Source organism: Narcine bancroftii, chromosome 1 (assembly GCF_036971445.1).
Source record: "Narcine bancroftii isolate sNarBan1 chromosome 1, sNarBan1.hap1, whole genome shotgun sequence".
NCBI lineage: Eukaryota > Metazoa > Chordata > Chondrichthyes > Torpediniformes > Narcinidae > Narcine > Narcine bancroftii.
Genome location: NC_091469.1, coordinates 101,966,809 through 101,981,355, shown reverse-complemented (window position 1 = coordinate 101,981,355; position 14,547 = coordinate 101,966,809). Strand labels below are relative to the sequence as shown.

The following is a 14,547-nucleotide window of genomic DNA, read 5'->3' as shown; positions in this document are numbered from 1 at the left end:
GGTACCCCTGTGAAAATTTGCAAGACTCTTGATGGAGTAAAGTCAGGAATATTTACTTCTACTTACTATTGGGAATCTTGGAATTCTGGCAATAATGTCTTCTTGGTTGGAGAACCATATAGCGGTGAGAATTGCAGACTCTGTTACTGACAGGTAATCCTGTCCGTTAGGCTGTGCTCCCATCCCAGTATTAACATTTAATTCTATCAAAGCTGAAGTAAATGATGCAAATATAATGACTGAAATTGTTCTAATTATCTACAGCACCTAAGGAGTTTTAAAAACTGGATTATGCTGAGATCCAACCACACCATCACATCATCCTCCCCACCCACTCCCCGCCCTCCCCACCCACTCCCCATCCCCTCATCACCACTCCCACCCTCCCCACTCACTCACCACCCACTCCCTCCCTCCCCACCTACCCCACCCACTCCCTGCCCTCCCCACTCGCTCACCACCCTTCCCAGCCACTCCCCACCTTCCCCACCCACAATCCACCCTCCCCACCCACACCCCACCCATCTCACCCACTCACCACTCCCCACCCTCCCCACCCTCACATCCACCATTCTCTTCATCTATACACCTCCCACCTCTGACCCAACACCCCTCAACAATCTCTCCCCCATCAACACCCCATCACCCTCATGCCTGCTTCTCCATACATTCTCGCCTTTTCATATTTTGCAGCCAGTCTTTCCACAATTATTATTCACTCCTCCATCCACCCAGGGACCTCTCCCCACTTCCAGTCCAACCCTGAACCTCCAGATCTTCAGCCTTTCCTATTAACCTGTTCACAAGCAAATGCCCGGAGGTCTGAGTCTGAGTTGTTTCTGAGGACCATGTCACTAATTATACAGCTCCATGAATGAACCTTCCAGATTCATGCTCTATCCTGCTCCTGACTCCATCTTTTACTGAAGAATTCTTCATCCCACTTTGGAAATGACTTCTAATTCTATCCCCTCTCTGGCTGAAAACACTTCTCATGTCTAGATAACCAGATTGGCAAATATCTGATACTTGTTCCCCTGTTCATCATTGCCCCATTCCTACCCTGGTCCTAGCTATAACCCAGCACCAATAATGTCCTTGTACAATTACCCTGTCCCATGCAACCTGAGATGGATTATATCATATTTCATTATACATGTAAATATGTTTTTGAAGGAGATAGATTATGGGGGTAGTGTAGGTCACAAACACTTCACAAAATAGATTTCATTTAAAACGCAAGAGCATTGCTCAACTGGGCCCTGTGCCTTTGTAAAGACAATAAAAACTGCTTTCCTGAAGGTTTTTACAAGGAGGTGCAAACAGAAGAACCCGAGTTCAAGAAACTTCAAAAGCAGGAGTAAATGATTATTGTTTCGAAAGCAACAGATGAACTGGCTCAGAAGTTTGGGTCCGGTGCCACAATCTCTCTGGTTGAAGTTTGCTGTTCTAAGATGATCATGTGGTTATGCAAGCAGAGAGAGAGAAAAGACCAAACAGGTTTTCTCTAAAAGAGAGTGAGAGAGAGAGAGAGAAAAAAGTTTCTGCAGCGGCTTTTGGAGGCTGGCAACTTGTTTAAACCCCATTTTGAAGGGAGGTTGTGAGTTCTGAGTTCAGTCTGTTGAAAATTCTTGTGATCCATACAAGAGGAAATGGGTGGCTAGAGTGTTTCACCTGAAATAAGGGAAACAAAAGGAACTATGTGGTGACCTGCCGCAGAAGAGGTTATCATTTGGAAATCCCTGAAGGGGCAAGTTTCTTCGGCAAGATACTGAAGTGTCTAATGGAAGTAAATCAGTTTGTGTGTGTCCAATGAGCAACAAACTTCTCTCTGAAACCAACAAGAACCTTCCTAAGTAGTAACCAATTACCTTTAAGCACCAGAGCTTGGTGAAAATTCATAAATGTTAGATTCTGTGCACAGTATAAGAATTGCCTGATACCGGTGAACTTGGAGGAGTGAGAACTGAGATTGGACTGTGAATCAAATAACTTTTCTGAACTTATATACACATTACATACACGTTGCTTAGAATTAGAAGGGGGTTAAATTAGGTGAAGTTAATAGTAATAAGTTAAAGTTTGATCCTGTTTTTATGTTTAAAGAAAATTAAAAATGACTTTTGTTTAAGTAACCATTTATCTTGGTGAATTTCTATTGTTGCTGGGTTTTAGGGTCCTCTGGGCCCATAACATACCAAAGACTCTCTGTTCCTTGCTTTCTGCCCACTCTTGTCCCAGAGCTAACAGCCTCAAGGGACCTGTTACCCCCCCCCCCCCCCCCCCACAGATAGTGATGCTTATTCCCTGCGGCATGAATATTTGTGGACTTAACAAATGCTTTGCTATTTCTATGCAGAGAAGGAAACACAAGTTGTAACATTGTGCAAACATCCGTTACTGTCCATCTTTCCAGCTTATCAGTAGCTTTCAGAAAATTCATTGAATGATTGCTGTCCAAACCACATACAACACAATGTTTATTCCAAGCTTTCCAATAGGGAAGGCAAGAGAGGCCTCGTCTCGGAAGCCAGTAGATCCTGTTAATTCTCAGGCAAGTGGTGAAGTGACATGTTATACATGGGTCAGGAAGGAGGGAGCTTGTTGGTAGGAATGGCTAAAGCCTTCAGTTGAGGGCAGCTTTTGCAAACCTCTTCGATGTACTCAGCTTTCCTTCCTCTCTCACCCGTGACCTGAAAAGCTTGTGGGAATGTTTATCACTCTGCGATTGTTAACATTTGCTCCTTAACCTGATGAGCGGGCCACAGGACCGACGGGCGAGGACGGGTTCCTTGTCTGTTACTTGAAAGGCACAGCTTTGGCGAAACTTTGCCGACTCAAGCCGAATGATGGATGGGACAGCTTCTGTCATAACTTTCAGGTCAGCACTGGATAAACAATTAAAGGAGGAAATGTGCAGGGCTGTCAGGAAGGAGCAGAAGAATGTGAAGTCTACCAAAGAATAGGCCTGTAAAATGTTATGTTGAGAGTCGGTTGTCTTGGAAGTGTTGGTGTTACTGCGCCTTCCTGATTAATTAGGAGGTGTTGTGAACCCAGGATAGGTCATCCTTTTAAGGAGACACTCATTGATATTCTTGGCTGCCATTTGCTGTTCGAGCAATCTGCTGTTGTGAATAGACTCATAAGCAGACTGCCAGACCAGAGCACCAGGAAGCACATTAAGGGGCCTGCACACATTATGCAACAGTTATCATGATCTCATCACTGTGAAGGCTGCTCAGGCTGCATAATTTCTTATCTGATGGAACAGTCTGCACCCAGCTTCCATCCATTGACATCCTATTTAGCTCAAAGAGGAGCAGACACAAGGCGAGAGAATCTGGACAAGAGTATTCTGTGAGCTTCAAAAACATCAGTGTTTCATGGATATCAGAGGGTGGAGCAATAGGAACAAAGGCTGTGACCGTGGCCTGACACAGACAAGGCTGATGGCAAAGCTAGTAGTGCTCATAAGATAAGCATGACGTTGGAGGGGAACTGCGAATGGAGCAGGCTCCAGTGGCAGGGCAAGGGGCCAGAAGCAGGGGAAGGAGCCAGGGGCAGGGCAAGGGGCCAGAAGCAGGGGAGAGGCAGGGGAAGAGGCCAGAGGCAGGGCAAGGGGCCAGGGACAGGAGGAGGGGAGGGGCTAGGAGGAGTAGGGGAGGAGTCAAGGGGGAATTGACCAGGGGCAGGGGAGGGGCCTGGGGCAGGGGAGGGGCCTGGGACAGAGGAGGGGCCAGATGAGGGGGAGGGGCCATGAATGGAGGATGGACCAGGGGTAGGAGGGGTCAGGAGCAAGGGGTGGGATGATGAAGAAGGTGTTTGGTATGTTTGCCTTGATTGAACACAGTATCAAGTACAAGAGTTGGGATTTCACGTGATGAAATAGAGTCAGGAATTTGAAATTTGACCCTCCTAGGAATTAGTTTAAAAAGTGCTAAATAAGCAAAGTACATTTAACCAAACTTATTAAAAACTGCTTAAGAATTACTTTACAATAGTGAGAGATAAGTAAAACTGATATAAAAATATGAAGATGAGGAAACTAGTATAGATATATGTGTAAAAATAAAGCCAATATGAATAAGATAAGGATAGATAATAGATAATAGAATGTAGGAAGTTAGTTTGGATAAGATAAGGGTCTTCTAGACTTAGACAGAATTAGCAAGTTCTGCATATAAGAAGGTTGTAGCCCTGAGAGTCAGGAAGGTGTGAATTAGAACAAAGGCAGGTTTGTGAATAAGGACAATAAGGATAATGACATGATGGGACACAGACAGGATACCCCCTGGTCCTCCAAGTTAACAGAAACAGCATGTAGGCAGACAGGATTGCCTAATGCCAAACTCATCCAGGAGGCAGAGGAATGTAAGGGGGAGGGTACTTCTATACTGAAATCAACTGTATAAAAGTTGGGTGAGCCCCAGGATATGTATATAATAAATGTTCTTTGTTCTCAATTTTTGTCACGAGCAAATTCTGTGAAGGTACTTCTGTTTCTCACACAATGATCTAACTATGTTACCTAAAAGAGGGAATGTTAGGAATTAAAGTACCTTTAAAGAAATTGCTCGAGACAAAAATTGAGAACAAAGAACATTTATTACTACAACAATGCAAAGTTGGGTGCTTCCCCTTACCCTGGGAATACACACACATACTGGGGCTCACCCAACTTTTATACTGTCAATTTCAGTATCAGAATGCCCTCCCCCTTACATTCTTCTGCCCCCCTGGATGGGTTTGGCATAGGTAATCCTTCCTGCCTACGTGCAGTTTCAGTACACTTGGAGGACCAGGGGGTATCCTGTGGGTGCCCCATCATATCATTGTCCTTATTCACACCTTCCTGATTCTCTGGGCTACAGTCTCTTAATATGCAGAGTTGACTCATTCTATCTAGGGTTGGCTAATTTCATATGTATAAATCTGTGTATGGTTAGCTAATTAGAAATGTATGACTTGGTACTTCTGTCCAGGGCTAGGAGACCCTTATCTGATCCAGACTACCTCAACTTCCTACATTCTATTGTACCTTACCATTCCTTATCTTAGTGCTATGGTCTTGTCACAAAGACTAGAAGATTCTTATGTTAATCGTGCTGACTCTGCTTTCCTGCATCCTAAGCCCCAAGCTTATCCTGTTTGAACTGGTTTCAGCCATTTTACTGATGAACTTCAGTTTCTTCCATGTTCATAATTTTAGATCAATTTTCCCATCTCTCACAATCCTCACTTTTCTTTTAGATCAGTAATACTGATCTTTCACCATGATCAGTGTTACTGATCTTTGGCTACTAGTGTCAGTGTGACTGATCCCCCCCCCCCCCCCCCTTCCTCACTTTTCTTTTAGATCAGTAACACTGATCTTTCAAGTGTAAGGTGTAGTTTTACCCAGCTGGTCAATAACCGAATTGTAATGTCTGTGTAAAGTCTTTAGGTAGGGGAGCACCATGAAGGTCAGAGTAGCGAGTCCAGCTGCTTATTAGGGTTTCGAGTATCAGGCTCCAGTTCTCAGTAAAGAGTCTAGTCCATCCCACACGTTGAAATATTGAAGCAGTGTCTTTGAACCACCCGACTTTTGTAAGCGTTGTCCTGACGAAGTCTGTGAGAGACGCTGCCTTCAGCAGCGAACAAGTAGCTGTGAGAAGCGCTGCCTTCAGCAGCGAACGAGTAGCAGTCTGTGAGAAGCGCTGCCTTCAGCAGCGAACGAGTAGCAGTAGTCAGGCGGTTCCGTTGAATTGTGGCTAGTATCTGATGTCCTCTTCAGCCCCGAACCCTAGGGCCACCGATCTCCGAAGGCTGTTTGGAGCCTGATATTAAAGTGTCAAGCAGCTCACGTTGTTGGTAACTGGTGCTCCCCTTCACGGGGTGATGAAAAGTGACCAAGCTGGGGGGGGATTGTTTCTTGTGATTTAACTGTGTGTTGCAGCTTGTCTGCTAACATTAGCATATGTATCATTGAACTTGTGAGTTGCAGCCTGTCTGTGTACATTAGCATATGTGTCAACTCTCTCTCTCTCTGCTACATGTACAATCCTGACTACCATTCTGTCTGTCTTACGATACAAATTAGATGTACTCCACTAAAGCTGTTCAGTTCCCCTGGTCCGTATTGGGATCCCTTATATCCCACTATGACTATACATTAATTCTATGCCCTGTCTACATTCTAAAGGAGCCCAATTGTAACCTCTGCTGCCCCTATTCCAGGGGGGGACTTAAAACATTAACGAACAATATTCCAAAAAAATGAGTAAACAACAATGAACAATAAATGTAAAGCTCATTAAAAACATCAATAAAATACAACAATAACTGAATAAACCACCATAACTGTAAAGCTCATTGAAAACAGCAATAAAATACAACAATAACTGAATAAACCACCATAACTGTAAAGCTCATTGAAAACAGCAATAAAATACAACAATAACTGAATAAACCACCATAACTGTAAAGCTCATTGAAAACAGCAATAAAATACAACAAAAACTGAATAAACCACGATAAATGTAAAGCTCATTGAAAACAGCAATAAAATACACAAAAACTGAATAAACCACGATAAATGTAAAGCTCATTGAAAACAGCAATAAAATACACAAAAACTGAATAAACCACGATAAATGTAAAGCTCATTGAAAACAGCAATAAAATACACAAAACTGAATAAACCATTAAAAAAACGAATAAAATTGTAACATCACGGCACTTTGTCATTAATTCTTTGAATGTGGGTCCAGCCTTTCTCTCTTGTTCTTACTGCGGTGTCTGTAATTAAAAGTACACAGAAGGGACCATCCCAGGCAGGTTTTAGTTGATCCTCTTGCCATGCTTTTACATATAACCAATCACTAGATTTTAATAAAATGAATAACAATCTGACTTTCCTTTGTGTTAGTGTAAAAATTGTAAAATGAAACACAAACCATATTTGCATGGGTTTTGAATATGTTAGACCTTATTAAAATGCAGTTGTAGCTGCTTGTCTGTATGGGGCACAACTCTCCAATTTGTTAGAGTGAGTACATAACAGACATTGTAGCACAAGAGCCTCTGCAAGAGAACTTGAAACATATTCAACCTTTAGTTCTGCCTTAAGTAAAATGCCTTGTGCCACAGCTCACAACCATATTCCATATAATAACCATATAGCAATAACAGTACGGAAACAGGCCATATTGGCCCTTCTAGTCCGCACCGATTTACATGAAACTCCAACTAGTTCCACCTACCTACTCCCTGCCCATAACCCTCCAACCCCCTTACATCCATGTAACATAACCAAGGGCATTAAAAGGGTAAAAATCTGGCAATTTTCTCTCCACAGAGAGCATTGGGGAGCCTGGAACCGATTGTTGATTTTGTAAAATGAAGTTGAACAGGCTTGTACACATTTTCAGACTGCTTGTGCAGTGAGTGCCATACACCATGGTCTTCTGATTCATTGGTGAGGAGGTGATCAGTAAGATGCAGCAGTGGAAGTGCTTGCTCAAAGGCTGGAGGAAAATTAGATTTAGACCTGGATTTGTCAGAATGATAAGAGTTTATCTAAAGCTGGCTTTAGATAGAAGAACATCACAGGTGCTCCTCAATTTACGATAGGGTTGCGTTCCAGCAGACCCAGCATAAGTTGAAAAAAAATCTTAATTGGAGACGTACCTTGTCTAACATTGACAGCACTGTATCAGTCCTCATACTGATCCCACTACCTTGCTCTCTCCCAACAGTCCCTGTAAGCTTTCCGAAAATGTGATTAACCAACGAGGCTACAAAAAATTCACCTTAGAGGAATTATCAAAGTTTATTGGAAAAATCAACGATGCTTGTGATGACCTTTAACACATTATATGAAAGTAAATGACAGTCATGCTATTGTGTCATCGTAAAATCATAAGTAGGGGAGCACCTGTATTACCTTTCATATTTTTCCAATGTTGATTGCACACACAATCATTTAAGTACCGGCTAGTTTCTATAATATTGCACTTAAAGTTTAGCTGCATGAATCCTGGAGCTTGTGGAGTCATTAGTGAATCAAGAAATATTGGTGCCATGCCAATTTCTCTGTACCATGCCAATTTCCCAGTCCTAAAGCCGGGACGTAGTGAATAGTATCAGGTACAAGATCTGTGAGTAATTAATGCTATTATTCCTATGCGCCCAATTGTTCTGAACGATGCCACCAATTTAAATCATATTCCACCTATTGCAGTACTCACACACCACCATAGACCAGTTCGCAGGTTTATTTCTCCATTAAGCTGAATCCAGTCGCGCAGGGTTTACCTCCGTGATCATTTACAATGTAACTTCCGCACTACCGGATTTAAATATAAACCTGATGAATGGGGGGAAAGTTATCATGAATTAAATAACAGCGGCAATACAGAGAAATTGTGCTGAGGCATTAATTTCACTCCGGAGGAAAATGCACCAGAGAAATGAATGATTAAACTTATAGGAATCCCCATAGGAAACCCCAGAGGTTTCTTTATTCTCCAGAGGTGGGTGATCTTTAAACTCACGGACCTTGACTGCTGAATGTGTAGAAGAAATGTACTAAATCTATTGATAGGGCTCCATACCTCTAACTGCAAGACAAGAGCCTGAAGCCTCAATTTCAAGTGCCACAGTGCACTTAAAGGGACATGCACACTCCTGCTTCAACTGGCTGAACCAGCCACTTTACACATCAGATCCTTTCTTTATCTTACATACACTTAAAATAAGACGTGTAGAACTCACCCTATTTGCGCAAACATTTCTCCCTGCAAATGTTATAACATCACAACTCTCAGGTACTCCCTGTGCAAAATCACATTTGAATACAATTTATTTCATAAATTGGAATTAACTGGTAGTTAAATTCGCTAATTCTACAGTATTGAAAAACGATCATTTATGACATTTAAATTTTAGCATGAATTTTAATCAATATTGGTCAGTGACTGAAGTGGGAAGTCGTGATTTATGAAATTATCTCTGGTCTCTACTCTCCCACTCCCTGCACTTCTCCCAACATTCAGGAGCTGGCACACAGTCCCTGCCTTTTCCATGTTACTCATCTACTATTACTTTAACTGCTTGCATCAAAATGTTAGCCTTTGCTTTCTGCTTATCCTCAGATGTCTGGACAAATGCTTTTTGTGTGATCTGTAGAAGCTGGGTTATTCCCTGCTCATGCCAATTTTCTGTCTTTTGTAATTTTCTCCTAATGTCTGGGGCTGAGTTGGTAACAAAACCTGTTAGTACCAATTGTTCCCCTGCTGGGGATTCTATGTCGAGACCCCCATATTGTATATATATATGGTCCCAAAAATTGGTCTAACTGTTCGGCACATCCCTGGGGATCTTCTATCAGGGAGGTCAGTTCTTTCTTAAAGTTATGCACTTCAGTACTGGTCAGGGGCACATTTACGAAACCGAGACCCTCTCCCATGGGAACTTCCCACAGTGGTCTCATCCAATTGGTTTCTAGCTTATTAGGTCTGGGTTCCTGCTCCCTGGGAAATGAATCAAAGGGTTCTGCCCTTTCTTCCTGAAGAGTCTCACGCTGTTCTGAATTAAAGTTACCTCTCTCTCCTGCCAACAGAGGTGGTAATCGAGTGCTTTGTGAGCAAGTTATCATACCACTCCTGCTCTCTTCTCTCTTCTCTAGTGGTGGGGGAGGTGGGGAAGGTGCAGAAGGGTAGGTCATAGGAGGGGAAGGAAAGATAGGAGCTGGCATAGGAGGAACATAAGGTGGAGGGAGGGAATGTAACACATCCCAACCCTGTGATTCAGGGACAAGAGGTTCCTCCTCTCTCTTATCCCTGAATTCTTTCTCATTCAAAACCAGCTGTTCAATGGATCCCTTGAGCCAGCAGGCTGCATATTCCCTGCTCTCAACATTGTCTTTCTGGTTTTGATAGAACCATAGGTTCAAAGCTTTACACATCCATTCATCCTCGGATCCGAATTTTGGCCAGTACACGGAGCTCCCTTTAACCGGGTATTTAACCCATTCATTACAACAATACCTGACCATCGTCAGTTTGTCTTTACCACGGGTCTTTCCTGTGCCCCACTCAGATAACATCAACCCAAGCGGGCTGTACGTAGCTATCTGGTGGTCACGTCCTGTGTCAGGACTCTCCTCTTTACTGCCCGTTATTCCCATGCTTAGAAACAAGTAAAATACCTGACCGTCGTCAGTTTCTCTTTACCACGGGTCTTTCCTGTGCCCCACTCAGATAACATCAACCCAAGCGGGCTGTACGTAGCTATCTGGTGGTCACGTCCTGTGTCAGGACTCTCATCTTTACTGCCCGCTATTCCCATGCTTAGGAACAAGTAAAATACTCTTACCGAGTTCTGGCAGTACTGCTCTAGCGCGCGTCCTTCCGCCGTTTGTTCTCAATGCCTCTTCTCGGATATCACTCGCTTCTTCCACTGACCAGCCACCCGTCGCCCGTGAGTCCAGCTGAATCAGCCGGGGTGCACCTACTCTCGTCGTCGGGGTACTCTGTCAGTGGAGGGAGTGTGATCCCGGACGAGCCCCCATTTGTTAGGAATTAAAGTACCTTTAAAGAAATTGCTCGAGACAAAAATTGAGAACAAAGAACATTTATTACTACAACAATGCAAAGTTGGGTGCTTCCCCTTACCCTGGGAATACACACACATACTGGGGCTCACCCAACTTTTATACAGTCAATTTCAGTATCAGAATGCCCTCCCCCTTACATTCTTCTGCCCCCCTGGATGGGTTTGGCATAGGTAATCCTTCCTGCCTACGTGCAGTTTCAGTACACTTGGAGGACCAGGGGGTATCCTGTGGGTGCCCCATCATGTCATTGTCCTTATTCACACCTTCCTGATTCTCTGGGCTACAGTCTCTTAATATGCAGAGTTGACTCATTCTATCTAGGGTTGGCTAATTTCATATGTATAAATCTGTGTATGGTTAGCTAATTAGAAATGTATGACTTGGTACTTCTGTCCAGGGCTAGGAGACCCTTATCTGATCCAGACTACCTCAACTTCCTACATTCTATTGTACCTTACCATTCCTTATCTTAGTGCTATGGTCTTGTCACAAAGACTAGAAGATTCTTATGTTAATCGTGCTGACTCTGCTTTCCTGCATCCTAAGCCCCAAGCTTATCCTGTTTGAACTGGTTTCAGCCATTTTACTGATGAACTTCAGTTTCTTCCATGTTCATAATTTTAGATCAATTTTCCCATCTCTCACAGGGAAGAACTTCGCCGGCCCATTACAAACACAGACATAACAACAAGACAAAGAAACAAGGCCTACTGTCTCAATTGATCTGAGAGGTGAGGTGAGACCTCATCCCCGAATGAGTCAGGCCCATATGGGATCTGTCCAAAACTCCACAGCACCATCACAGCCGCTTCTCCGGGGTGATGGCGTTGAAGAGGGAGATGCTGAACTGCTCATGCACAGGAAGACACGTGTACACAGACCAGAAGAACTCCAAGATGTCGCTGGAGCCAGCGGCGTTTTAGGGGAAAAATTCTGATAAACGGATGAAGAAGTACTTTGATGTTGTACATAAATTGCAAAATAAATTGGACAATGTAGATTAAAGAGTTAAGACTGTGGAGGATGGTATGGAGGAGGCACAGGATAAAATGGTGAAAATGGAGAATGAGACTGATGCATGGGGGATTAAAAAGAAGCAACTTTGGGGAAAAATTGATCTATTGGAGAATTTTAGTGGAATGTGGTGGCTCACCCACACGACAGGCGAACAGATGCCATCAGTCGTGGTCGAGTCTTCAGTCAGAGACATACTTGGGAGCTCTTAGTGTGGGGAAAAACAATGGACAGTGTTGGAATCTAGGGGTTAAAACATTATGAAAGAAATGATTAATTAATAAGTTTATATTTACTGCATGGTTCAGGGGAAAAGAGGAATGAGATTAAGTGGCAATCACAGCATGGAGCAAAGTTGGCTGAGCAAAATTGTCTGCTCCCAAATACAGGGAGAGGAAATGCATAAAGTGATTTAGGAGGAATGCTCAAACTGAAGGAGGTGGTGAGTAGCACAGGAGACACAGGCCAGACCAGAACAAAGAATGGCCTGCAAGAAACAAAGGAAATGGAAAACCAGTCTAGGAGGAAGATTAAGGCATGAGGAGGTGTTAAAGAGAACAGCAGAAATTGGCCAGACAGGAACATGTGAGAGATGGGAAAATTGATCTAAAATTATGAACATGGAAGAAACTAAAGTTCATCAGTAAAATGGCTGTAACCAGTTCAAACAGGATAAGCTTGGGGCTTAGGATGCAGGAAAGCAGAGTCAGCACGATTAACATAAGAATCTTCTAGTCTTTGTGACAAGACCATAAGACTAAGATAAGGAATGGTAAGGTACAATAGAATGTAGGAAGTTGAGGTAGTCTGGATCAGATAAGGGTCTCCTAGCCCTGGACAGAAGTACCAAGTCCTGCATATCTAATTAGCTAACCATACACAGATTTATACATATGAAATTAGCCAACCCTAGATAGAATGAGTCAACTCTGCATATCAAGAGACTGTAGCCCTGAGAATCAGGAAGGTGTGAATAAGGACAATGACATGATGGGGCACCCACAGGATACCCCCTGGTCCTCCAAGTGTACTGAAACTGCACGTAGGCAGGAAGGATTACCTATGCCAAACCCATCCAGGGGGCAGAAGAATGTAAGGGGGAGGGCACTCTGATACTGAAATTGACTGTATAAAAGTTGGGTGAGCCCCAGTATGTGTGTGTATTCCCAGGGTAAGGGGAAGCACCCAACTTTGCATTGTTGTAGTAATAAATGTTCTTTGTTCTCAATTTTTGTCTCGAGCAATTTCTTTAAAGGTACTTTAATTTCTAACAAACAGAATGGTGATTAGAAATATCTGGGGATGAATTAATTTCTGATCCAATCAACAGGATAGTCTGGCTTGGAGGATTAAGATGGGAGTGCTACACCCCAGATATCTGCAAAACAGGAGATGACTTGTGATAACCCTTATGCAAAAAGATCTAGCAAAGGAAGCCAACTTTTGTTCTGTATGATAAGGTTGATCTATATAAACTGAGCCAACTGGACGATAGGGGTCAGTCTTGGGGAATAGCTCACTGTGCAGGTGACCTATGAACTAACGACTGACCCAGAGCTCTGTTAAGTTTTATTCTTGTGCTGTGTAATAAACTGACTGTTGAACCGAATACCTTCTCCTGTCACTTCATTCAAAGAACATGCAGGACTCAGACCACACATAGACTAAATTAAGAGTAAGGTAAAGCCAGAGTCCGACAATTTGGTGACCCCGACGTGATGAAGATGGAGAAGTGACGGAAGAAAAAGATACGAAACACCGGTCGATTGTGGTGTGGTGATAACAACAAGTGACCATTCTACAAAGGGAGGTAAGCAGACGCCTGTTTAAACGAAGTTCTGCTATTGGCAACGATAAAATTGTGTGTTGTCACTACTCTGCAAAAGCCCTAGTTAAAGCCAAAGAATAAAACAAAAGGGGGTTGGAGTCCCCCTAGTAGAACGGGGTTGGAGTCCCCCTAGTAGAACGGGGTTGGAGTCCCCCTAGTAGAACGGGGTTGGAGTTCCCCTAGTAGAACGGGGTTGGAGTCCCCTCGTAGCGATCTCGAGAGATAGGTTTAGACACTTGGCCAATTAGAATAAGGTGTATTATGATAGTTATTTGTTTTTATAGTGTGTAATAAGTATTTGATTACGGATCGTGTACCATAGTAGTGTATAATAAGTATCTGTATAAAGTGTATTGTGTTATAGTTATTTGTTTCTATAGTGTATAAGTATCTGTTTAAGAATCGTATAGTGTATCATAATAGTTTATAATAAGTATTTGTTTAAGGATTGTGTACAGTGTGCCGCTGGTGTTTATAATAACTTGGGAAGGGTCGAAGTAGATTGCAGGGTGTCAAAATCCTACCAGGGGAGAGACCCAGTGAAGTACGAAGTCTAAAGGGTTAAAAATCGGAACAGAGATGGAAGGAGTAAATAGGGATGTAGGGCAAGAGCTCGGGGAAGACAGAGGAGTTCCCCCATCTGTAAACCGACAGTGGGAAAAAACAAGGAATCAATTACTGGGAGGATTACTGAAGGGAGAGGAGGTACAGGCTATGGCACGGTACGAACCGATATGGAGAGAGCTGCAGAATCAGGGGAAGGTACCACGAGGGTTTGAAAAAATCCGGCTGGTACTGTACTTAGGAGAAGCAGAGAGGGAAGCAGCCAAGGAGGTACAGGAACATGAGGCAAAGGGATAAGGATCTATATGGAATAGAAGAAGGCTTAAACAACAGAGAGAAGTGAAGGAACAGAGAAGGGCAGATTTACACAATGTGACATTGGCTTGCATGGCTGTGGAAGTGAACCTTCAACATGATATTAAAAAGGGACCCCCTATCATAAAGGAGAATACGGGGGAGGTTAAGCCATCAGCCCTGCTATATCCAAAGTTACCAGAGACATTGCCACCACCTTATCCTATTCCCCAGATACCAGTGATGCAGA

The 14,547-nt window shown here is 43.2% G+C and overlaps 1 long non-coding RNA gene across 1 annotated transcript; it reads left to right on the top strand.

The window, feature by feature from the left end:
- Positions 1-2,374: 2,374 nt before the first annotated feature.
- LOC138741353 (uncharacterized) lies at positions 2,375-13,220 on the top strand. The gene is made up of 2 exons (XR_011343473.1): positions 2,375-2,881; positions 11,245-13,220. It is a non-coding gene; the product is annotated as an uncharacterized lncRNA (long non-coding RNA).
- Positions 13,221-14,547: the final 1,327 nt, after the last annotated feature.